The sequence below is a fragment of the Pelophylax lessonae genome, assembly GCF_965119305.1.
Source record: "Pelophylax lessonae genome assembly, chromosome: 3".
Classification (NCBI taxonomy): Eukaryota; Metazoa; Chordata; class Amphibia; order Anura; family Ranidae; genus Pelophylax; species Pelophylax lessonae.
In genome coordinates this window covers 446,344,792-446,368,987 of record NC_138770.1, presented here as the reverse complement: position 1 = coordinate 446,368,987, position 24,196 = coordinate 446,344,792, and positions in this window count along the sequence as shown.

Sequence of the window (24,196 nt, the reverse complement as noted above, 5' to 3'; positions counted from 1 at the left end):
TAACTAATGCATATTGTGAGTATGATTGTGCTGATGACAATAGCTTAATGGGTAGCTTTCCTAACTGTAATCTCTCTCAGCATTGTTCAATACCCAAGAGCGGCATCACCTACTTTGGTTTGAAAGTGAAGGATATAGTTAAAAAGGTGAAGCCGTAATTAACACCACCGCCACATGAATTTCAGGGGAGCAGAATAGCATAATCTGTAGAATTGCAAAAATCAGACAGTATTGAAGACATTTTACTGAACATTGTGTTGAGATGGACTTGTGAAATGGATCCTGCGGTTACATATTGGCCATCTCTTGATGTAAGTTGCTGGTTGTATAATTGCATAGGAGCACCTGCTATTGCACACATAACTGCTCGCTCCATGGTGTAGCTCCATGGTGTAGCTCCATGGTGTAGCTCCATGGTGTAGCTCCATGGTGTAGTGGTTATGAGTGCAAAATATGCACCCTGCAACCATGGGTTCAGATCCCCAGTAAGATCACATAAAGAGATAGCCGCGAATACTGTCACTTGGTGAATGCTTCACAGGGCATGTCCAATCATCTTAGCTGCATGTACTTATCATTAGTTTTACCACTTGAAAAATGTTACAATCTGTAGATGTAAAAAATACTCCCCCCCCCCCCAACACAACTGAGGTGCTGATGGTCAGACTAGAACCCACAAGAGATCAGTCAGAGTATATGTGCAGGATACCACTACACCACAGGGCTGAGTGCAATTCCTGCTTGTCAGTTTCATATGAAACTGCTAATTGTAAAAGCTGTGATCGCCAATAACGCTGCTCAAATTGAAATTCGCTATTGGTTTAACTATCTCAAATTCGCCCGTACATTATGTTAATTAATTTAACGCAGCGAGAAAAAAAGAACTGGAGTGGAGAAATTCTTTGAGATTAGTGAATTTCTCCACCCGCTACAATGTAAAGTAGTGAGTGTACAGCTTGTATAACAGTGTAAATTTGCTGTCCCCTCAAAATAACTCAACACACAGCAATTAATGTCTAAACCGCTGTCAACAAAAGTGAGTACACCCTTAAGTGAACATGTCCAAATTGGGCCCAAAGTGTCAATATTTTGTGTGGCCACCATTATTTTCCAGCACTGCCTTAACCCTCTTGGGCATGGAGTTCACCAGAGCTTCACAGGTTGCCACTGGAGTCCTCTTCCACTCCTCCATGACAACATCATGGAGCTGGTGGATGTTAGAGACCTTGTGCTCCTTCACCTTCCGTTTGAGTATTCCCCACAGATGCTCAGTAGGGTTTAGGTCTGGAGACATGCTTGGCCACTCCATCACCTTTATCCTCAGCTTCTTTAGCAAGGCAGTGGTCATCTTGGAGGTGTGCTTGGGGTTGTTATCACGTATGAATACTGCCCTGTGGCCCAGTCTCCGAAGGGAAGGGATCCTTCTCTGCTTCAGTATGTCGCAGTACATGTTGGCATTCATGATTCCCTCAATGAACTGTATCTCCCCAGTGCCAGGAGCACTCATGCAGCCCCAGACCATGACACTCCCACCCCCATGCTTGACTGTAGGCAAGACACACTTTTCTTTGTACTCCTCACCTGGTTGGCGCCACACACGCTTGAAACCATCTGAACCAAATACATTTATCTTGCTCTCATCAGACCACAGAATTTGGTTTCAGTAATCCATGTCCTTAGTCTGCTTGTCTTCAGCAAACTGAGGGATTTCTTGTGCATCATCTTTAGAAGAGGCTTCCTTCTGGGATTACAGCCATGCAGATCAATTGATGCAATGACAGTCAGACACCCACCCCTTCAACCTCTATAGCAATGCTGACAGCGCTCATATGTCTATTTCCTAAAGACAACCTCTGGATATGACGCTGAGAACGTGCACTCAACCTCTTTATTCAACCATGGTGAGGCCTGTTCTGAATGGAACCTGTCTGGTTAAAGCTCTGTATGGTCTTGGCCACCGCACTGCAGCTCAGTTTCAGGGTCTTGGCAATCTTCTTATAGTCTAGGTCATCTTTATGTAAAGCAACAATTCTTTATTTCAGATCCTCAGAGAGTTCTTTGCCATGAGGTGCCATGTTGAACTTCCAATGACCAGTATGAGAGAGTGAGAACAATAACACCAAATTTAACACACCTGCTCCTCATTCACACCTGAGACCTTGTAACATTAATGAGTCAAATATGCAGTGCTGCACATTTAATGCAAGTTCAGTGCATACAGTGGGTACGGAAAGTATTCAGACCCCCTTAAATTTTTCACTCTTTGTTATATTGCAGCCATTTGCTAAAATCATTTAGGTTCATTCTTCTTCCTCATGAATGTACACATAGCACCCCATACTGACAGAAAAACACAGAATTGTTGACATTGTTGCAGATTTATTAAAAAAGAAAAACTGAAATATCACATGGTCCTAAGTATTCAGACCCTTTGCTCAGTATTTAGTAGAAGCCCCCTTTTGATCTAATACAGCCAGGAGTCTTTTTGGGAAAGATGCAACAAGTCTTTCACACCTGGATTTGGGGATCCTCTGCCATTCCTCCTTGCAGATCCTCTCCAGTTCTGTCAGGTTGGATGGTAAACGTTGGTGGACAGCCATTTTTAGGTCTCTCCAGAGATGCTCAATTGGGTTTAAGTCTGGGCTCTGGCTGGGCCATTCAAGAACAGTCACGGAGTTGTTGTGAAGCCACTCCTTCGTTATTTTAGCTGTGTGCTTAGGGTCATTGTCTTGTTGGAAGGTAAACCTTCGGCCCAGTCTGAGGTCCAGAGCACTCTGGAGAAGGTTTTTGTCCAGGATATCCCTGTACTTGGCTGCATTCATCTTTCCCTTGATTGCAACCAGTTGTCCTGTCCCTGCAGCTGAAAAACACCCCCACAGCATGATGCTGCCACCACCATGCTTCACTGTTGGGACTGTATTGGACAGGTGATGAGCAGTGCCTGGTTTTCTCCACACATACCGCTTAGAATTAAGGCCAAAAAGTTCTATTTTGGTCTCATCAGACCAGAGAATCTTATTTCTCACCATCTTGGAGTCCTTCAGGTGTTTTTTAGCAAACTCCATGCGGGCTTTCATGTGTCTTACACTGAGTAGAGGCTTCCGTCGGGCCACTCTGCCATAAAGCCCTGACTGGTGGAGGGCTGCAGTGATGGTTGACTTTCTACAACTTTCTCCCATCTCCTGACTGCATCTCTGGAGCTCAGCCACAGTGATCTTTGGGTTCTTCTTTACCTCTCTCACCAAGGCTCTTCTCCCCCGATAGCTCGGTTTGGCCGGACGGCCAGCTCTAGGAAGGGTTCTGGTCATCCCAAACATCTTCCATTTGAGGATTATGGAGGCCACTGTGCTCTTAGGAACCTTAAGTGCAGCAGAAATCTTTTTGTAACCTTGGCCAGATCTGTGCCTTGCCACAATTCTGTCTCTGAGCTCTTCAGGCAGTTCCTTTGACCTCATGATTCTCATTTGCTCTGACATGCATTGTGATCTGGAAGGTGTTATATAGACAGGTGTGTGGCTTTCCTAATCAAGTCCAATCAGTATAATCAAACACAGCTGGACTCAAATGAAGGTGTAGAACCATCTCAAGGATGATCAGAAGAAATGGAAAGCACCTGAGTTAAATATATGAGTGTCACAGCAAAGGGTCTGAATACTTAGGACCATGTGATATTTCAGTTTTTCTTTTTTAATAAATCTGCAACAATGTCAACAATTCTGTGTTTTTCTGTCAGTATGGGGTGCTATGTGTACATTCATGAGGAAGAAGAATGAACTTAAATGATTTTAGCAAATGGCTGCAATATAACAAAGAGTGAAAAATTTAAGGGGGTCTGAATACTTTCCGTACCCACTGTATGTGTCTGCTTAATCTGCATTTAAAAAAGAAAAAAACATTTTTTCCTTCATATATAACTTTGACATACAGTCTTTAGACAGACACTGCTATTCTAACCTGCTCTTCAAAAAGCACCAATGTAAGGGGAAAATAATTATTTTTCAGTATTTAGGGGGAAAAAAAATATTTTTCAGTTTTTCATTCAAATGGGTTTTTTTTTTTATTCAATAGCGGAATAGAACAACAACAGTATCCAACCTGTTAGGCGTGCGGTGTGTAGCGGCCATTTCCTGCAACCTTAGTGCATATGTGTCTGCTGTATCTGCATTTAAAAAAGAAAACTTTTTTCCTTCGTATTTTACTGTGACTTACAGCATTTAGACACTGCATTTCAAATCTGCTATTCAACAAGCACCAATTAAGGGGACAATTATTTTTCAGATTTTCATTCATATGTTACAGTGCGATACACCCATTGCATACTGTTGTTGCATTCCGCTTTGCAATAAAAACCCATTTAGGGGGAAAAAAGTTCATTGCGGCCTATGCTGCATATGTTACAGTGAGATACACCCATTGCATACTGTTGTGTTGCGCATTGCAATAAAAACCCATTTAGGGTAAAAAAGTTAATTGCGGCCTATGCTGCATATGTTACAGTGAGATACACCCATTGCATACTGTTGTGTTGGGCAATGCAATAAAAACCCATTTAGGGTAAAAAAAAGTTAATTGCGGCCCTGTCTGCTTATGTTACAGTGAGATACACCCATTGCATACTGTTGTGTTGCGTATTGCAATAAAACCCATTTAGGGGAAAAAAAGTTAATTGCGGCCCTGTCTGCTTATGTTACAGTGAGATACACCCATTGCATACTGTTACATAGTTACATAGTTACATAGTTAGTGAGGTTGAAAAAAGACATCAGTCCATCCAGTTCAACCTATGATGTGTGTGTGTGTCCGCTTTTAACCGTACATTGTATACCCCTGTATGTTGTGGTCTTTAAGGTGTCCATCTAATAGTTTTTTGAAACTATCAATGCTCCCTGCTGATACGACTGCTTGTGGAAGAGAATTCCACATCCTTACCGCTCTTATAGTGAAGAACCCCTTACGCACTTTAAGGTTAAACCGCCTTTCCTCTAGTTTTAGTGAGTGGCCACGTGTCTTATTGTATCTCCTTTCTCTGAATAGTTTGTTCCTTATGCTAGGGTCGCCAGTACAGTATTTGTACATTGATATCATATCCCCCCTCAATCGTCTCTTCTCCAGAGAGAATACGTTCAGTGCTTGTAGTCTTTCCTCATAGCTGATGTCCTCCTTTCCCCTAATTATTTTTGTTGCCCTTCTCTGGACTTTCTCCAGTTCCAGCACATCCTTCCTTAGGACCGTTGCCCAGAACTGGACAGCATACTCCAGATGTGGCCGGACCAGAGTCTTGTAGAGTGGGAGAATAATCTCTTTATTTCTGGAGTGAATCCCCTTTTTTATACATCCCAGTATTCTGTTGGCTTTGCTTGTAGCGGCTTGGCATTGCATGCCACTACCAAGCTTGTTGTCTACCAGTACCCCCAAGTCCTTTTCCATCCTAGACTCACCCAGAGGTTCCCCCCTAGTGAGTAGCTTGCTTTCTGGTTTCTGGCCCCCAAGTGCATTACTTTACATTTTTCAACATTAAATCTCATCTGCCATGTAGTTGCCCACCCCGTTATTTTGTTCAGGTCCGCTTGTAAGGTTTCCACATCCTGCATAGAAGATATTGGCATGCTTAGTTTAGTATCGTCTGCAAATACTGAGATTGTACTAGATCATTTATGAATAAATTAAACAGGATTGGTCCCAGGACAGAACCCTGGGGGACCCCACTTTCCACCCCCGCCCAATCCGAGTACTCCCCATTAATCACCACCCTCTGTGCTCTCCCCTGGAGCCAGTTCTCTATCCAGATACTCACCTTATGGTCCATACCTACCTTCCTTAGTTTGTACAGTAAGCGTTTGTGGGGAACGGTGTCAAAGGCCTTTGCAAAGTCCAGATACACCACATCCACAGGCTTTCCTTTATCTAGGTGGCAGCTCACTTCATCGTAGAAGGTTAATAGATTGGTTTGGCACGAACGATTTTTCATGAATCCATGCTGATTACTACTAATAATATCATTTTCATTACTAAAGTCTTGTATGTGGTCCCTTAACATCCCCTCCAAAATTTTGCATACTACTGAAGTTAGGCTGACCGGCCTATAGTTACCCGGGATATATCTAGGCCCCTTTTTAAATATTGGTACCACGTTGGCTTTTTTCCAATCAGCTGGCACCATACCCGTCTGTAAACTATCCTTAAAGATCAAGAATAATGGTCTGGCAATCACCTGGCTGAGCTCATTAAGAACCCTCGGGTGCAAGCCATCCGGTCCCGGGGATTTATTTATGTTAAGTTTCTCTAGTTTAGCTCTAAGTCTATCTTCTGTTAGCCATGGCGGCACTTCCTGGGGTGTATTATTTTGTTCGGCCTTACAAGCTGGGTTAGTGTAGCCCCCCGATTCTTTTGTGAAGACTGAAGAGAAGAAATTATTTAACACTTCCGCCTTTTCTTTGTCCTCAGTGGCCATATTTCCTTTATCATCTTTTATGGGGCCAATGTGTTCTGGCCTCGCTTTCCTACTGTTTATATACTTAAAGAACTTCTTGGGGTTCTTTTTACTCTCCTACGCTATATGTCTCTCGTGTTCTATTTTAGCCACCCTGATTTCGTTTTTACATTTCTTATTACACTCTTTGTAATGCTTAAATGCTGCCAATGACCCCTCAGTCTTGTATTTTTTGAAGGCCTTTTCTTTAGCACTAATATACATTTTTATGTTGGAGTTTAGCCACCCAGGGTTTAGTTTTGCTCTTTTAAATTTATTTCCCTTTGGAATGCACTGGCCAATCCCCCTGTTAAGTATGCTCTTGAAGCACTCCCATTTTTCCTCCGTGTTCTTTGTTCCCAGGGTTCTATCCCATTTGATATTTTCTAGCAGAGAGCACAGTTTAGGGAAATTGGCTCTTTTGAAATTTAGTGTCCTTATATTACCCTTGTGTTTCCTATAACTGTAATTAATACTGAAACTTATTGACCTATGGTCACTGTTTCCTAAGTTGTCCCATATTTCTATATCCGTGAGCAGGTCTGTATTGTTGGTAATCAGTAGGTCAAGTACCGCATTGTTTCTTGTCGATGCATTCACCATCTGACCCATGAAATTGTCCTGCAAAACATTTAGGAACTGCCTAGCCTTGGCGGTTCCTTCTGCCCAGTCTATATCTGTATAATTAAAGTCCCCCATTATAATGACATTTCCCATCCTTGCTGCCAATCCTATCTGCAACATGAGGTCCGTCTCACCCTCCTCCCTCTGGTTGGGGGGCCTATAGCATACGCCCAATAACTGTTGTGTTGCGCATTGCAATAAAAACCCATTTAGGGGGAAAAAAAAGTTAAATGCGGCCTAGGCTGCATATGTTACAGTGAGATACACCCATTGCATACTGTTGTGTTGCGCATTGCAATAAAACCCATTTAGGGGAAAAAAAGTTCATTGGGGCTCTGTCTGCATATGTTACGTGAGATACACCCATTGCATACTGTTGTGTTGCGCATTGCAATAAAAACCCATTTAGGGGGGAAAAAGTTCATTGCGGCCTAGGCTGCATATGTTACAATGAGATACACCCATTGCATACTGTTGTGTTGCGCATTGCAATAAAAACCCATTTAGGGGTGAAAAAAGTTAATTGCGGCCCTGTCTGCATATGTTACAGTGAGATACACCGATTGCATACTGTTGTGTTGCGCATTGCAATGCAAAACCCATTTAGGGGGAAAAAAAGTTAATTGCGGCCTAGGCTGCATATGTTACAGTGAGATACACCCATTACATACTGTTGTGTTGCGCATTGCAATAAAAACCCATTTCGGGGGTAAAAAAAAGTTAATTGCGGGCCAGTGTGCATATGTTACAGTTAGATACACCCATTGCATACTGTTGTGTTGCGCATTGCAATAAAAACCCATTTAGGGGGAAAAAAGTTAACTGCGGCCCTGTCTGCATATGGTACAGTGAGATACACCCATTGCATACTGTTGTGTTGCGCATTGCAATAAAACCCATTTAGGGGAAAAAAAGTTAATTGCAGGCCTAGGCTGATTATGTTACAGTGAGATACACCCATTGCATACTGTTGTGTTGCGCATTGCAATAAAAACCCATTTAGGGGAAAAAAAGTTAATTGCAGGCCTAGGCTGATTATGTTACAGTGAGATACACCCATTGCATACTGTTGTGTTGCGCATTGCAATAAAAACCCATTTAGGGGAAAAAAAGTTAATTGTGGCCCTGTCTGCATATGTTACAGTGAGATACACCCATTGCATACTGTTGTGTTGCGCATTGCAATAAAAATCAATTTAGGGGGAAAAAAAAAGTTAATTGCGGGCCTGTGTGCATATAATACAGTGAGATACACCCATTGCATACTGTTGTGTTGCGCATTGCAATAAAAACCCTATTAGGGGAAAAAAAGTTAATTGCGGCCTAGGCTGCATATGTTACAGTGAGATACACCCATTGCATACTGTTGTGTTGCACATTGCAATAAAAACCCATTTAGGGGAAAAAAAAGTTAATTGCGGCCCTATCTGCATATGTTACAGTGAGATACACCCATTGCATACTGTTGTATTCCGCTTTGCAATACAAACCCATTTAGGGGGGAAAAAAATAAATTGCGGCCTAGTCTGCATATTTTACTGTTAGATACACCCTTTCTATACTGTTGTTCTAATCCTCTATTCAGTAAACACCCATTTAGGGAAAAAATATGACATTGTGGCCTAGTCTGCATATTTTACTGTGAGATACACTCTTTGGATACTATTGTTCTATTCCGCTATTCAGTAAACACCCATTTAGGGAGAAAATATTACATTGCGGCCTAGTCTGCATATTTTACTGTGAGATACACCCTTTGGATACTGTTGTTCTATTCCGTTATTCAATAAACACCCATTTAGGGAAAAAATATTACATTGCGGCCTAGTCTGCATATGTTACTGTGAGATACACCCTTTGGATACTGTTGTTCTAGTCCGCTATTCAATAAACACCCATTTAGGGAAAAAATATTACATTGCAGCCTAGTCTGTATATTTTACTGGGAGATACACCCTTTGGATACTGTTGTTCTATTCCGCCAATTAATAAACACCCATTTAGGGAAAAAATATTACATTGCGGCCTAGTCTGCATATATTACAGTGCAACAAGGCACACAGGTCTCGCATGGAGGCCCAGTTACTGGTGGTGAAGTGGTGCTGTTCCAAAGAGCGACTCATGCATGTGTGCTGCAGCTGAAACTCTACTATGGCCTGCTGCTGCTCGCACAGTCTGGCCAGCATGTGCAAGGTGGAGTTCCACCTTGTGAGCACGTCACATATGAGGAAGGCCGTAGTTACGCTGCAGCACTGACAGTCGAGCAGCAGCAGGGTGAGAACGCTAAAAGTGCACAGCTCTAACATATCGGAGTAATTTCTAAGGAACCTCTGCACCACCAAATTCAGCACATGCGCCAGGCAAGGAATGTAGTATAAAGTACTCGAAACCCATACTTGAGTAAAAGTACAAGTGCTCGATCAAAAAGTGACTTGAGTAGAAGTGGAAGTGCTCGATCAAAAAGTGACTTGAGTAGAAGTACTAAAGTATTCAACATTTTTTGTACTTAAGTATTGCATGTAGTTTTTTTAAAAATGTTGCTACTCAAGTACTGAAAGTAAAAGTACCAGTAGTTTTGAAAAAAAAATTGCTACTCAAGTACTGAAAGTAAAAGTACAAGTACTGTGTTATGTAGTTATTAAAGAAAGAAGTCAAAAGTTTGAACATCATATTGTTTTTTATTATTTCAAATGCAGCTTTTATTTATACATACAGTAGCATTTATTTTCGTATGTGCTGATAATACACATGTTTTGAGCTTCATGAAACCTGCCATCTACTATTCTGGCAGTGGTAATTTTTATAATTGTAACGAGTAACTATGCAGCACAAAAAAAAAATATCGGAGTAGAAGTATTGAAATCATTGAAAAAATGTAGTGAAGTAAAAGTGGAAGTAGGAGAAAAACATTCTACTCTAGGAAAGTACAGATACTGCCTTTCGGTACTTAAGTACAGTAGTGAAGTAGTTCTACTTAGTTACTATACATCTCTGCACACCACCAGGCCGGGCTTGAGGCTCACTGGCACCAACCACTCATCGGTCTGCTGTTCAATGCCCCTCCACAACTCCTGCGCGGTGTGTGTGTTTTTTCCCCCAAACAGGCAAGTTTTAAAACTGCCTGCTGTCGTTTACCCATGGCTGTGCTGAAGTTGGTGGTGAAGGTGTTACGCTGACCGGATGAGGAGGTGGTAGTGGATGAGGAAGCGGAGTAGGAGGAGTTAGGAACAGGAGGCAAGCTGAAGCGCACTGCAATCCTCAGTGGTGGAAGGACATGTGCCAAACTGCTATCCTCCTCTGGCCCAGCCACCACTGCATTTACCCAGTGTGCTGTTAGGGAGATATAACGTCCCTGACCGTGCTTACTGGTCCACATATCTGTAGTTAGGTGAACCTTGCCACAGATGGCATTGCGCAGTGCACACCTGATTTTGTCACCCACATGGTTGTGCAGGGAAGGGATGGCTTGCCTGGAAAAGTAGTGGTGGCTGGGCACGACGTACTGTGGGACAGCCACCACCATAAGGCTTTTAAAACTCTGCGTCTCCACCAGACGGAATGACAGCATTTCAAAGGCCAGCAATTTTGAAATGCTGGCATTCAGGCCCAGGGATTGCGGGTGGGTAGGGGGGGTACTTCCTCTACCGCTCCAGTGTTTGGGAGATAGAAAGCTGAATGCTTCCAGGGGACATCGTGGAGATGGTTTTTGGTGACCCAGGAGGGGGTGTTGCTGGCAGATCCTCTGTTTGTGGGGTGGCAGGTGCCGGTCTCACTACAGAGGTGGATGAAGAGGCGGAGACTGCAGCAGAAGAGGAAGCAGGAGGAGCCAGAGACCTTTCTTGGTTTTTGAGGTGTCTACTCCACTGCAGCTAGTGCTTTGCACTTAGATGCCTGGTCATGCAGGTTGTGCTCAGGTTGAGAAGGTTTATGCCTCGCTTCAGGCTCTAATTGCACAGCGTGCAAACCACTCATGTCCTGTCATCATCACATTGTCTGAAGAACTGCCACTCTAGGGAACTCCTTTAAACTGGCTTTGGTGTGCTCGGTCCCTTGCTGCTTTGGGCAGTAGCAGGCGTAGTGTCTAGGCCACGGCCGCTCCGCTTTTGCACCCTGCTCCCTCTTCTGCTGTGCTGGTGGCTCTGTGCGACCACCGCCTCTTCCTCCAAACTACTCAGGTCACCTGCATGATGTTCATTCCATGTGGGGTCGAGGACCTCATTGTCCTCCACATCATCTTCCACACAGTCTTCACCCCTGCAACCCTTGTCGATCTCCACAATTCAGAATTCTGCAGCAGTTGGCACCTGTGTTTCGTCATCATCCGAGACGTGCTGTTATGGTCCTCCCATGTACTCATCTTGAGACATAAGTGGTTGGGCATCAGTGCACTCAATCTCTTCCACTTCTGGGGCAGGGCTAGGTGGATGGCCCTGGGAAACCATGCTAACAGAGTCATCAAAAAGAAGAAGAGACTACTGCATGACTTGGGGCTCAGACTGATTGGCTGATTTGCAAAGGGGTGAGGTGAAAGATTGATGGACATCGGCTGCAGGTGCCAACTTTGACCTTTCAGCAGAAGACTGGGTGGGAGACAATGTGAAGGAACTGGAGGCACTGTCAGCAACCCAATCTACTATCGCCTGTACTTGTTCTGGCCTCAACATTTGTAGAGGCGCATTAGGCCCTGCCAAATACTGCTGTAAGCTTCTATCGCCTACTCTCAGCTGAGAAAGGTGTTTCACTTGTGCGTGTAGCTGGCACAGATCGACCACGTCCTCTCCTTGCAACAGGAGCTCCACCAGCAGCGCCACGACCCAGCACTAACAGGGTGGAGCAGTATGCGTGCACACGCCTAGATGTACTGAATGACAGGTCTGCCCCCTTCTGGGTCTCCAAATTGGGCACATGGCCTGAGCTTGCCCTTTATGCCTTGGAGGTGCTGACCTGCCCTGCAGCCAGCGTATTATCTGAACGTGTATTTAGCACGCCTGGGGGCGTTATCACAGACAAGCGCAGCCGCCTGTCCAGAGCCAATGTGGATAAGCTCATGTTCATTAAAATGAACCAGGCATGGATCCCACAGGACTTGTCCGTACCTTTTGCAGAATAGACATGTATACCGGCCTTACCCAGCCATTGTTGTATTTTTGATCTTTCTCACTCTTTTTGGGGTGTACCCTAATTTAAAAAGAAATAAAATTAAAAACAAAAACCAGTGTTGGCTACCTCATCCTCCTCCACCGCCGCTTCCACCTACACCGCCACATCCACCGCCACCTCAACCTCCTACTCCATATGGGCCTCGTCCTCCTCCTCCACTGCCGCCGCCGCTTCCACCTACACCGCCATATCCACCGCCACCTCAACCTCCTATTGCATATGGGCCTCTTCCTCCTCCTACATCATTCAAGATGATTATTTTTTATTTTTATGTTTTTTATGTTATTTTAAGTTATTTCCCTATCCACATTTGTTTGCAGAGCACGTGCCACGCTCTTAAGACAAGTTTGCTGCCATTTGCAGCCCTCTAGCCCTTTCCATGTTTGTTTTAGAGGCATTTTAGTGCTCAAAAGTTCGGGTCTCCATTGATTTCAATGATGTTCGGGATCAGGGCAAAGTTCGGGTTAAGTCCGGTTCACAAACTCAGACTTTTTTTTTGGTCGAACCCGCCGAACCCAGACATCCAGGTGTTCGCTCAACTCTACCTGGCACATGTCCTCAATTTGGTGGTGCAGCATTTCTTAAATAGGTACAGAGGGTTGGAAGATCTGCTAAAGCAGACCAGAAGAGTCTGTAGCCATTTCAGGCGGTCATACACAGCCAGTGCTCAGTTGGCTGAAATTTAGCGGGAATTCCACCTGCCCCTAAACTGCCTGATTTGTGGCATGCCCACCAGGTGGAACTTGACTTTGGCAATGCTGCACCAGCTGCCCGCGCAGCAGAGGGCCGTCAATGATTCCCGCTGTGATTATGGCACAATGACAGGCTCAGACCAGATTGGAATCTCTTCCCCACCCCAAGGGCTGCTGTTAAAGGATGCAGTTGTGATAATGCATGAATCAGTGACACAATCTCTGTTGTGTTCCTGCTGGAGAAGACTCTGCATGGCATTATGGACAGGGCACTCAAGGCAGAGCAGCAGGCAGAAAAGTAGGACTTCCTTTCCTCTCAAGGCCCGCTTTATGCAGACACTATTCTTCCTATGCCATAGAACACACAAGAGGAGGGGAGAAGGAGTAGGAGGGGGAGGATTATGGCAGTTTTGGAGGCACTGAAGCAGAGGAAGACATATGTCAAACCTTAAGAGATGGGTTTGCCTCCCCAGAACCCTTTGGAATAGTACATGGCTGGGAGGAGGCAGTTCCAGATACTGCAATCCTTAGTGACCCAGAGGAGTCTGCTTCTCATGCCTCCACAAACTTGCGGTGCATGGGATCCCTCGTGTTTCAAAGTTTGTGAAAGGACTCAAGAATACGTGGCATCAAGGAGAAGGATCACTATTGGTTGGCAACCCTCCTTGACCACCGTTACAAAAAGAAAGTCTCAGAACTCATCCAATCCCCACAGAGGGTACAGAAGATGAAATCTCTTGGAAACATCTTAAAGTGGAGTTTATCTAATGCTTTTCCCGAATCTGGTAGGTTACAGTGTTGTGGAAAACATAGTTTTGGGGCTTCTGTTGGTCAAGAGAGGAGGGGTGGAGAAGGGGGCCACCTAAGTGATGCATTTCACACATTTTTTAATCCTCGCCGCCCAGGGCTCTCAGTTTTCACATCCCATCGGCAGCGTCTGCATAATATGTTGGCCAATTATCTAGGGGCAAAAACAGAGATGGAGAGCTTTCCAGTTGATGTTCCACTAAGTTACTGGGTCATTAGAATGGACCACTGGCCAGAACTTGCCCAGTATGCACTCAAGCTGCTGGGCTGCCCTGCTTCCAGTGTGCTTTCTGAACAGGTATTCAATACTGCTGGAGGTTTTGACACTGATAATTCGTGATGGGCCGAACACCCCCCTGTTCAGTTCGCACCAGAACATCTCGAACAAGGAAAAAGTTCTAGCGAACATGCAAACTCTAATAAAGTCTATGGGACACGAACATGAAACATCAAAAGTCCTCATTTTAAAGGCTTATATGCAAGTTATTGCCTTAAAAAGTGTATGGGGACCTAGGTACTGCACTGGGGGACATGTATCAATGCAAAAAAAGTTTTTAAAATGATAGTTTTTAAATGAGCAGTGATTTTAATAATGCTTAAAGTGAAACATTAAAAATGAAAAATTCCTTTAAACATTGTGCCTGGGGGGTCCCCTTAATGTGTCTTTAAAGTGGCCCATCTGTACGATGTATGTAGCCTGTTGCAGCAATATTGACATTTGTAAATGAAAAAATGTCATTTAAACTTGCTCGCGGCTGTAATGTATTGTCGGCTCCCGGCAATATAGATAAGAAAACATGAAAAAAAACAGCGTAGGGTCCCCCCTCCCCAGTCTGTACCAGGCCTTTTCGGGTCTTGTAGGGATTTTAAGGGAAACACCACGCCAAAATTTAAAAAAAAAACTGGCTTGGGGTACTACCCCAAAACTCATACCAGACCCTTATCTGAGCATGCAACATGGCAGGCCAGGATAGGGGGGGGGGGAGTGAACGTCCCCCCTTCGGAACCATACCAGACTGCTTGCCCCCCAAAGAACCATGTTCCCATGTTGATGGGGACAAGGGCCTCTTCCCGACAACCCTGGGCTGTGGTTGTGGGGGGTCTGCAGGTTGGGGGCTTATCAGAATCTGGAAGCCCCCTTGTGAATGGGTATCGGTTACTTTGTAACTCTACCCATTCACCAAAAAAGTGTACAAAAACCCCCACAAAAGACAGTTTTTGACAAGTCCTTTATTAAAAAATGAAAATAAAAAAATATTGTCCCTCGATGTAAATCCATCATCAATCACGATGCTCGCCGCACCTGAAAAATGGAAAAAAATTCAAAGACGCTTTGAATCTTCAGAGGTGATGTAACCAGGTGGCCCCGTCCCTTGCCTATAAAACAGCTGTCAAAGCTCAAGAGCATCATTCGGCGGGACGTCTCAGAAGAGGCTGAATCGTCTTTGATTTTTTTTCTATTTTTTGGCTGCGGCGAGCGTCATGATTGACGATGGATTTACATTGAGGGACGCTATTTTTTTATTTTTGAATAAAGGACTTGTTAATAGCTGTCTTTTGTGTTTCTTTTTTTGTACACTTTTTTGATGAATGGGTGAGGGTACGATGATCTCCCGGGATCAGGGGGCTTCCAGATTCTGATAAGCCCCCACCTGCAGACCCCCTCAACCACAGCCCAGGGTTGTCAGGAAGAGGCCCTTGTCCCCATCAACATGGGGAAAAGGTGCTTTGGGGGGCACCCCAAAGCACCCACCCCATGTTGACGGCAAGCCGCCTGGTATGGTTCTGGAGAGGGGAGGGCGCTCGCTCGCCCCCCCCCCCCATCCTGGCCTGCTAGGCTGCATGCTTAGATAAGGATCTGATATGGATTTTGGGGGGAACCCCATGCCGTTATTTTTTTTACATTTTGGCGTGGAGTTTCCCTAAAATCTGTACCAGACCTAAAGGGCCTGGTATGGATTTTGGGGGGGAGGTGGACCCCACATAGTTTTTTTTTTAATTTTGGTGGGGAGTTCCCCCTTAAAACTATACCAGACCCAAAGGGTCTGGCATAGATTTTGAGGGGGGCCCCATGCCGTTTTTTTTTAAAAATTCTGTCATAGGGTTGCCCTTATCACTAAAATACAGAGCACTTTCACCTCCTTTCTGTCTAGACCAGTTTTAAGCTTTCAGCGCTCATTAGTATCTATAGGAAATCTTGGTCAGCTTGGCATGGCACTGCTCCCTGTCTTTAACATTGGCATCTAGGGAAATCTTGGTCCGCTTGGCATGGCACTGCTCATGAACTATAAGTGACAGGGACACAAAACTTGGGGAGCCCCAAGAGGGGACCCAGGACTACAACATATCTATACATTTTAACAGTGGGGTATAACCTGTACACTACTCTGACTGCACTAAACTAACACACTATCCACTACCTGCCTAACTTCTATTATCACACACTATTCACGGCTGCGGTGTAAGCAACAGCCTTATATAGTGTGGAGCGTGGACATAGCCCCTGAGCCATGATTGGCTAAAGGAACCCTGCCTTTGGCCAATAATGACTCTGATAGGACATTGTGCTGTGATTGGTCAAAACATACAGGTCAAGTGCATGCTTTGGCCAATCACAAGCACTTAATGCACTGCAATCCTGCAGTGCATTATGGGGCGCTCATCGGAGAGTGAACTTGCCTCCGAGAGCCTCGAGTAAACCTCAGGCAAACACACGAACACTGGATGTTCGAGTCAAACTTAGGTTCGACTCAAACATCTAGCCCATCCCTACTGATAATAGAACACCTCTCTTCACAGACTCCATGGACCGCCTGACATTTATTAAAATTAATCAGTCCTGGATTACCAACAGCTATGAAGTTCACGATGCCGATGTCGCTGATTGGGTTGGTTTTGTCTCTGGGTGTAGGTTTTTTGGGCACAATTTTAAGACCCATTTTTCCACAGCAAAGCCAATTCTTGCTTTCATCAAAAGTACCTCTATAGGGTTGTGGTGTGAAGGGACTTCTGACACCAAAAGACCAATTTTTCCACACCTGTTTGACAGGTACGTATCATTTCAGGTTTTGACAGGAAGGCCAATTCCTGCTTTCATCAAGAATACCTCTATAGGGTTAAGGTATGAAAACATCTCCAACACCCAAAGATCAATTTGTCCGCACCTGTTTGACAGATGCATATCATTTAAATTTTTAACAGCAAGGCAATTCTTGCTTTCATCAAGAGTACCTCTATAGGGTTATGGTGTGAAGGCACCTCCCACACCCAAAGACCAATTTTCCCACACCTGTTCAATGGGGTTGGTTATTTGGTTCCAAACTTTTGCAATGTTTGAAAGTTCTGGTGAGAACCAAACAAGGGGTCATTCAGCCCATCCCTACTGGTTATGAAGGGGGATAAATCTTCCATAGGTCAAGTGGTTAAGGTACCACAACACTTATGTTAAAAGTTCTTTACTCTTTTACTGAAACATGAATAAAAGAAATTCTCATAAAAACATCAAGGCTGACAAATCTATATGGTCAAAGTTGGCCCAATATTTTCTATTATATTAAAACCACCCACATGCATGTATTTTATATTGACTGTTACAAGAGGCAAGTTTTGACACAGTCATACAAATTAATCCTGACACTCTTGACTTAAAATATGTTCACTACCGCAGATATACGTCGGCAGATCCCACAAATCGCCGTACCTGTATAGCGTTTCGTGGGAGCAATCCTGGGGGTGCGTGCACGTGCCCATTCACCAGCAGGAAAGCTGATCCGCTGGGCCAGCTGCTGGGATTGTCGCTGGACACCCGCGATCGCTCCCCGTGGAGAGTAAACGGCGGTCTGCTGTTGTAAACACAGCAGACCGTTGTTCTCCCAGCAATCAACACAGAGCTCCTGTATTCCTCCTATTTAGGAACACAGGTCTCTGTGTTGATTCCATAAGCCAATCCCCCCACAGTTATAAAACACCACCTAAGCTCACATTTAACCCTTTGATGGCCCCTGGGTTAACCTCTTCCCTGCCAGTGTCATTAGTACAGTAACAGTGCATATTTTTAGCACTGATTACTGTAGTAATGTCACTGGTCCCCCAAAAAGTGTCAAAAAATATCAGTTAGGTATCCGATCTGTCCGCCGCAATGTCGCAGTCCCCTAAAAATCACTGATCACCGCCATTATTAGTAAAAAAATATGACATACATTTTTCCAATAGTTTGTAGACGCGATAACTTTTGTGCTAACCAATCAAAACATGCTTATTGTGGATTTTTTTTAAACAAAAATATGTAGCAGAATACAAATTGGCCTAAAATGATGAAAAGATTCGATTTAATTTTTTTTTATTTGGAATGTTATATAGCAGAAAGTGAAAATATATATTTTTTTCAGAATTGTCACTCTTTTTTTGTTTATAGCACAAAAAAAAAAATTGCAGAGGTGATCAAATACCACCAAAAGAAAGCTCTATTTGTGGGGAAAAAAAATACATACATTTTATTTGGGTACAGCATCGCACGACCACGCAATTGTTAAAGTAACTCAGTGCCAAATCGCAAAAAAATGGCCTGCTCATTAAGGGGGAAATCTTCCGGACCAGAAGTGGTTAAGGGAAGAGGTGGTTCAACTGACTATCCAAAAAACAAGAAGAAATTACAAAGTTGACAAAGGCGACTCAAGACTAATTTTGTAGTATGGAAAACCACACCACTGCAAGGTGATATGAGATTGGTCAGTTATTAGGATCTGACCCATACAATCCATCAAATCAATAGTCCACCTTGTGATTTATTCAATTCTTTGGTGATTGTTTGAGATACGCATTACAGATTGTTTTTTGTTTTGTTTTTTTCGGTTGCCTTTGTCAGCTTTCTATTTTCTTTTTGTTTTTTGGATAGTCAGATGAACAATCTCTTTCCCTGAAGAAGATTTTTAAAATTGAAACACATTAGAATTCATATGTATAACTGTGTCAAAACTTGGTGATTGTAACAGTTATTATGTAACATATGTATTGTATGTGGGGTGGTTTTGAAATGATAGAAAACATTGGGCCAATGTGGCATGATGGGGCACCATAACAATAATCAGACTATATCTATAATCTGTTTTTAAAAAAAAAATCTCAGACAAACAGAAATACATTAAATACTGCTTTACTAGCCATTAAATTAAAAAGAAAAAAAAATTATGTTATTGTTGTATTGTATTCAAAAAAAGTGTTTACTGTACTAATTTAAGTGTTTTAATTTTACAAGTGATTTAAGCTTTGTGGTAAAAACAATGCATTTCTAACATTTCAGACAAATGTAGTACTGATTTTTCTACTAAAACTATAATTAAATATAATTTTACTACTTTAGAACCAGAAGATTTACCTTCCTGACAGGCCATTTTTTGCTATACGGCACTGTGTTATTTTAACTGAAAATTGTGTGGTCATGCGACACTGTACCCAAATAACATCCCCCCCCCCCCACAAATAGAGCTTTCTTTTGGTAGTATTTGATCACCTCTGCATTTTTTTTTTTCACTATAAACAAAAAATGACTGACAATTTTGAAAAAAAAAAACAATATTTTTTAATTTCTTCTATAAAACGTATTCTATAAAAAATGTAAAAAATCTAATTAATTTATCAATTTATGGCAATATATATTCTGCTACATATTTTTGGTAAAAAAACCAAAAATCCCAATAAGCGAATATTGAATGGTTTGCACAAAACTTATAGCATCTAAAAACTATGGGATATATTTATAGAATTTTTTTTCTTACTAGTAATGGCAATGATCAGCGACATATAGCGAGACTGCGATATTGCGGCGGATAAATTTGACACTAACTGACATTTTTGACACTTTTTTAGGGACCAGTGACACTAATACAGTGATTAGTGCTACAAATATGCACTGTCACTGTACTAATGACACTGGCTGGGAAGGGGTGAAAATTGGGGCCGATCAACTGTGTGCCTAGCTGGTGTTTTACTGTAGCGGGGGAGTTTCTTGTACTAAGGGAAGGCATAGATTTGTGTCCCTACTTTCCCGGAACACAGGATCAATGCCTTCCTTACTGACAGAACGGTGATCAGCCTTATTTACTGTACATAGGCAGATCGTCATTCTGCCTTTGTCTTGAACAAATAGGGGGTGCCGGCGGACATTGGGTTCGCGGGACTCTCTGATCAGCTCCCGCTGTGTAGAATCGCCTGATACCCAGAAATGCAGGATCACCTATATATATATATATACAGTGCATTGCGAAAGTATTTGGCCCCCTTGAACTTTTCAACCTTTTGCCACATTTCAGGCTTCAAACATAAAGATATAAAACTGTAATTTTTTGTGAAGAATCAACAACAAGTGGGACACAATCATGAAGTGGAACGAAATTTATTGGATATTTAAAACTTTTTTAACAAATAAAAAACTGAAAAATTGGGCGTGCAAAATTATTCAGCCCCCTTAAGTTAATACTTTGTAGCGCCACCTTTTGCTGCGATTACAGCTGAAAGCCGCTTGGGGTATGTCTCTATCAGTTTTGCACATCGAGAGAAATTTTTGCCCATTCCTCCTTGCAAAACAGCTCGAGGTCAGTGAGGTTGGATGGAGAGCGTTTGTGAACAGCAATTTTTTTTAGTTCTTTCCACAGATTCTCGATTGGATTCAGGTCTGGACTTTGACTTGGCCATTCTAACACCTGGATATGTTTATTTGTGGACCATTCCATTGTAGATGTTGCTTTATGTTTTGGATCATTGTCTTGTTGGAAGACAAATCTCCGTCCCAGTCTCAGGTCTTTTGCAGACTCCATCAGGTTTTCTTCCAGAATGGTCTTGTATTTGGCTCCATCCATCTTCCCATCAATTTTAACCATCTTCCCTGTCCCTGCGGAAGAAAAGCAGGCCCAAACCATGATGCTGCCACCACCATGTTTGACAGTGGGGATGGTGTGTTCAGGGTGATGAGCTGTGTTGCTTTTACGCCAAACATAACGTTTTGCATTGTTGCCAAAATGTTCAATTTTGGTTTCATCTGACCAGAGCACCTTCTTCCACATGTTTGGTGTGTCTCCCAGGTGGCTTGTGGCAAACTTTAAATGACACTTTTTATGGATATCTTTAAGAAATGGCTTTCTTCTTGCCACTCTTCCATAAAGGCCAGATTTGTGCAGTAAACGACTGATTGTTGTCCTATGGACAGAGTCTCCCACCTCAGCTGTAGATCTCTGCAGTTCATCCAGAGTGATCATGGGCCTCTTGGCTGCATCTCTGATCAGTCTTCTCCTTGTATGAGCTGAAAGTTTAGAGGGACGGCCAGGTCTTCGTAGATTTGCAGTGGTCTGATACTCTTTCCATTTCAATATTATCGCTTGCACAGTGCTCCTTGGGATGTTTAAAGCTTGGGAAATCTTTTTGTATCCAAATCCGGCTTTAACTTCTCCACAACAGTATCTCAGAGCTGCCTGGTGTGTTCCTTGTTCTTCATGATGCTCTCTGCACTTTAAACAGACCTCTGAGACTATCACAGTGCAGGTGCATTTATATGGAGACTTGATTACACACAGGGGGATTCTATTTATCATCATTAGTCATTTAGGTCAACATTGGATCTGGTCTGCCTTGAGCGGGGCAAACCCCACTGTTGTCTTGAGGCCACATGCAGCCCATGGGACACCCCTAATGTAGTGCCTAATCCAGAGTGACTGGATAGATGATGTGTCCTCCTATTATATTATTTAGGTAAATCTAAAGGAGATTGTACAGTATATGACCACATTTTTACACCTAAAGTACCTAGCTGTACTTTCAGTATCAATAAGTGTTAACGGCACACCAAACACAGAAGCAAACACACATATTGCCACATGAAAACATGGGTGACAAATACAGCAAAATACGCAGTAAAAATAAATGCAACTTGCACGATGCCAAAATGTCCAATGAGCTACTTTGCCACATGTAAGGCAGCCCATTGAAATCAATGGGCTGCTCTGTGTCAAAAAACATGCATTTCCACTACTCTAGGGGTGAATGGGGGCCTGAAAGTAAAATGAGTGCATTTACACAAAAACAATGAGGCTCCATTCACATACATGTGTTTACAAATGCATGGCAAAGCACACAGAAATGTGCCCTTTGCCATGTGTTTCAGAAATTCTGCAAATGTGCATCATGTTTGTGTTGTTATTACATGTTAAAAGCTCTCCAAGTGTAGCAAACGAACCATAAACTTTGGTAACGCACAATGCTCTGCTCCAAAAAAAGTTCTGGAGCTTCTCTGGGGCAATTGTTGTGCATAGGGCAGCCCATTCAAGTTAAAGCCTTAGGCTTGACGAGTGAAAATGCTCCAAAACACCCAAAAAAAATGCATGTGGGATTTTGAGTTGAGGCCTGACAACAGTACTTGTATAAAGATCACCCTACACTATGCAAAATAATTATGGGTTAGTTATACTATAATAGTAATTTTGTTTTTATAGACAGTTCATCAACAATGGTAATTTAAAAAATGGAACATGTTCTGCTCTTTTAGCAAATCCACCCTATATTGTTTAAAGTGTCAGACATCAAATATAGATGTGCATCATTTATGACAGATCTATACAGTGTATATTATTTGGCATTTTGGTAGCACAATTGCAAAATTTTCAAAAAGTATGATTTTACACACTGTACTGCTATATTAAAGTCTTGTTATGGCAACACATTTGAAACCAGGCTAAAGAAGGTTGAATGGGATATCCTAGCCAATTACCTTTTCAAATAGCCTGAAACTTTTGTACAAGGCCTAAAGAAATGTCTTTCTCTCTATCTCTCTCTACTCCTCTCTCTCTGTTTATATAAATATATTTTACTTAAAAAGTATAATTTAATGATGTATTATTCTTTATAGGTCCTATACTCGGTTTGAATATCTCTGTTTGCTTAACATTATCTCAATCCAAACACTAACATTCTTTTTATAAATCCAATTAGGGAAATTGATTTATTTGGCATTTTTTTAATGAAGCGCATATGAGTTATGGTAGTATTTCATGATCATGAAACATCAAAAACAAATATGCTTATTTTTCATCGAGTAGTTATACATCAAGTGCATGCAGACACAGAAACTTAATAATTAAAGCCATTGGGATCACACTAGCAAATTATTGTTTTGAGAGAATAAAAAGAAGTAAAATGTGCTGGACTCATAAAGGAAAACTCAATTAATTGCTCATTATAAACCTGTTATGATGCTTTCTCTCTTCTGATTGTGGAAATTTGGCATTGACCAACAGGAAAAATTGATTTATTATTACAGATGTTTTCTAATTACATGTGAAAACAAAAGTATTTTCCACAGCAACCCAACTATTTGTTATTTTTTTTAACACTTTTGTGAATAGAGGCCATTAATGCATAGATGTCCAGGCCAAAACATAGCAGAATCTGTACACATTAGTTAATGTGAATTAAACTATATGACTATTGCCTATGAAAAAAAGTTTACACTGTTTTAAGAACATAAACAGTTTTTTTTTTATTTGGTACATAGCCTTATTACATTTCCCTGCTCAAAAATGTTTATAATAATTTTTAAAATCTGTAACAATAATATTTATCTTAACAGCTTAAAATTATTTTTAACTTTTTAGATTTTCTAATGTTTTTTTTTGTTGTATATTCAGACATTTGCTTTAAAAATCTCTAATAGATACTGTAATAGAGGCTGCCCTTGGTGTCAGGGGGCACCAGCAGATTTAATTTATATGCTTTGGAATTGCCCCAAGCTAGTTCGGTATTGGGGAATGGTGACAAATAATGTTAACATTGTATTTCATATGCAGATTGCCCTTGATCCCAAAGTATGTGTCTTAAGATATTTAGTTAGGAAACCTATCTCCTGGCAATCAGGTGTCCCAACTCATAGCTCTGAAGGCTATCCCTACATTCTCCCATTCTGGAGGAATGGCATACTAATATTATTATGACCCTATTGAAGGAACGGAACATAGGAGTACACACCCATAAATTCCAAAAGTTGTGGGGATGCCCTGCAAATTTTTTCCTAGATTTGAGCTGTGTAGAAAACATATGCCTAGGCAATGGTATTGGTGGTAATTCTAATTAAAAAACACAATGACAGATCATAAATTGTTAGTTGTGTTATTTTAATGATTTTGAAGGAGACCCCTAATCACATCACTGGTGTTTTTTTCATTTTTATTTCTGACAATACTCTTCATAACAAATTGGTATTTATTTAATTAATCCATGGTTGTGCTTCTTATTCTGTGGCTCTACTTGAACTGCAGACCTCCCTTTGTTTCTAAAGTAGTATATTTCTAACTATAAATAATAGTGATCACCTTTAAATATAGAATGTGTGACTGTGTTGTGTTGTTACTCAATTTAAAGAACTTTAATAAAAATAATAATAATAATAAAAAAAAAAGAATCT